Source organism: Euleptes europaea, chromosome 1, assembly GCF_029931775.1.
Source record: "Euleptes europaea isolate rEulEur1 chromosome 1, rEulEur1.hap1, whole genome shotgun sequence".
Taxonomy (NCBI): domain Eukaryota; kingdom Metazoa; phylum Chordata; class Lepidosauria; order Squamata; family Sphaerodactylidae; genus Euleptes; species Euleptes europaea.
In genome coordinates this window covers 165,929,585-165,932,603 of record NC_079312.1, presented here as the reverse complement: position 1 = coordinate 165,932,603, position 3,019 = coordinate 165,929,585, and the positions used below count along the sequence as shown (strand labels likewise).

The window sequence follows — 3,019 nt, the reverse complement described above, 5'->3', positions numbered from 1 at the left end:
AAAAGGGCACCGCAGCCTCGCCTGTGTGTTACAGTGAACTTGCATACATCTGTTAAGAAGAAAGCTCCAAAGCACGTTCCCTTTGCAGCCGATACTAGGGACCAGTTCCAGGATGAATGTGTGGTTTGTATCACACATTCAGCTGTACTAAGGGTGTGTGTTTGGCTAAAGCTGAACTGGAGGTGGGGAAAACCCTCCAAAAATACCTTATCAGTATTTTTAGGGTTTTTTTTATACCGTTAAAAATGGCGGCAACTTAAGGGAGCCAAAAAGCGGATCCTGAATAGTGTTAAAAAAAATTGGCATTCTTTGGGGGCCCTTTGGCCCCGCTGCCATTTTTTAAAATTTTTTGGAGGTGGTAGTGCAGACCCAACCAGCAGGTGAGTGAGTGAGTGAGTGAGACAGGATGCTGCTGCAGTCATTTTGTTTGTGAACTTCCTAGGCACCCGGTTGGCCACGGTGGGAACAGACTGCTGGACTTGATGGGCCTTGGTCTGGTCCAGCAGGGCTTTTCTTGTGTTTGTAAATTGGTGAATTTCTATTGTTTATTTGAAAAATCGGGGAGGGAATGCAGTCTGGTAACCTGATCTGTCAGATCTAGGAAGCTAAGAAGGGTTAGGGTTAACCCTAACCCTGACCCTCTTTCCTGCTTATGTGTTTTTGTCTGTTTACATGTTTTAATTATTCATCTGTTTTGTTCAATTGTTGCTTTTAATCGTTTTATGTAAATATATGTGTGTGGGGGGGTTTGTAATGGTTTTGATTGTTCACTAACTTGGGAACCCTAAATCGGGTGAAAAGGCAGCATTACAATGTTTAAAATAAACAAAACCCTTCCCCCTAGGGTTGCCAGCTCTGGGTTAGGAAATACCTGGAGATTTTGGGGGTGGAGCCTGGGGAGGGTGGGGTTTGGGGAGGGGAGGGACCTCATCAGGGGACAATGCCATGGAGTCTGCCCTCCAAATAAGCCATTTTGTCCAGGGGAAATGATCTATATTGTCTGGAGATCACTTGTAATAGCAGGAGATCTCCAGGGCCCCCTGGAAGTTGGCAACCCTACTTCCCCTTTCAATATTTTGCTACCTGCGTGCTACCAACACATAACATGTAAACCACATTAACTGTGCTCTGTGGAATATGATCAAATATTTCATTTTAATGAGTTTTGACTATACTACTGGCATCACATAAAATCTTGTTCATGAACTGAGAATCAAATACACTCTTCTGCGGAATGTGCATTTTTGTAAAGGGAACAGCACAGGAAGTCACTCTGTAAGGAATAGGTTCGTAATTTATTGCAAGGTTTTTTGAATGTATCACTTTCCTTTTACTGCACTGTTTTCTACCTTTGTTACCCACTTTTTGTCTTGTGGTAAGTCATGCCTACAATAGCTTTCCCCCCCCCCTTTTGTTGTTGTTGCTTGTGCTGTTGTTCAATTCTCTAATCCTAATCCTACTGGGGAGGGGCTGTGGCTCAGTGGCAGAGCATCTGCTTGACATGCAGAAGGCCCCAGGTTCAATCCCTGGCATCTCCAGTTAAAGGGACTAGGCAAGTAGATGATGTGAAAGACCTCTGCCTGAGACAAGTTCACACAAGGTTGGAAGAGACCACAAGGGCCATACAGTCCAAATTCCACCGTTGAACAGCCCTCACCATGAGACCGTTCTTCCTAATGTTTAGGTGGAACCACTTTTCTCTTAGTTTAAATCCATTACTCCGTGTCCTAGAGAACAAGCTAGTTCCCTCATCAACATGACATCCCTTCAAATATTTAAACACGGCTATCATGTCACCCCTTAACCTTCTCTTCTCCAGACTAAACAAACACAGCTCCTTAAGTCTCTCCTCATAGGGCATGGATTCCAGACCTTTGACCATTCTGGTCGCCCTCCTCTGGACACGCTCCAACTTGTCAACATCCTTCTTAAATTGTGGAGCCCAAAACTGGACACAGTATTCCAAGTGAGGTCTGACCAAAGCAGAATACAGTGGTAGTATTACTTCCTTGGATCTAGAAACAATACTTCTATTGATGCAGCCCAGAATTGCATTTGCCTTCTTAGCCGCCATATCACACTGTTGATTTAGCCGCCATATCACACTGTTGACCTGGAGAGCCGCTGCCAGTCAGAGTAGACAGTACTGACTTTGATGGACCGAGGGTCTGATTCGCTATAAGGCAGCTTCATGTGTTCATGTGCATGTACAGCACCTTGACCTGGATGGCTCAGGCTAGCCTGATCTCGTCAGATCTCAGGAGCTAAGCAGGGTCAGCCCAGGTTAGTATTTGGATGGGAGAGCTCCAAGGAATACCAGGGTTGCTATGCAGAGGAAGGCACTGGCAAACCACCTCTTGCCTTCAAAACCCTACTGGGTTTCCCTAAGTCAGCTGTGACTTGATGGCCAAAAAAAAGTCCCATCGCACCGTTCATTGGCATTTTCTGCTATCCGGTTGCTTTACATTCTGTCATTCGCTTTCGGTCTCAGTGAGAAAGGTGAGCTATAAAAGAAGTGACTATTTTTTCTTTAAAAAAAGGAATACACACACTAAATCCAACCCAAATCAATTTAGCCTATCAGCACATTTTTTCAGATTTTCCAGAAAGATTTTTCTCTGATTCTGACCATGTCATAGGCCATTTACGCATGGGAGGTTTTGCCTTGGGTTTGCAGCTCTCTAGATGCACATTTCCCCCATCTGAATTCTCAAAACTCTGGATGGAGGCTTATTTTTAAGTTGGAGCATTCAGATGGGGGAAATGTGCATTTAGAGAGATGCAAATCCAAGGCAAAACCTCCCATGCATAAATGGCCCAAAATTGCTTTTGAAAGCACTTTCAGTTTCCAATGCAGTTTGCCATGTGGCATGGGGGCGGGTGTTGCCGAGAAGCCCAGAGCCCCACTTTTTGCCATCAAGTCACAGCTGACTTATGGTGACCCCGTAGGATTTTCAAGGCAAGAGGGGTTCAGAGGTGGCCATTGCCTGCCACGGCATCACACCCCTGGTATTCCTTA

General features: G+C 45.1%; 1 non-coding gene across 1 annotated transcript; it reads left to right on the top strand.

Annotated features, from left to right (window-relative positions):
* Positions 1-1,466: 1,466 nt before the first annotated feature.
* Positions 1,467-1,538, top strand: TRNAV-GAC (transfer RNA valine (anticodon GAC)). Its single transcript has one exon. It is a non-coding gene; the product is annotated as a tRNA-Val (tRNA).
* The last annotated feature ends 1,481 nt before the right edge of the window (positions 1,539-3,019 follow it).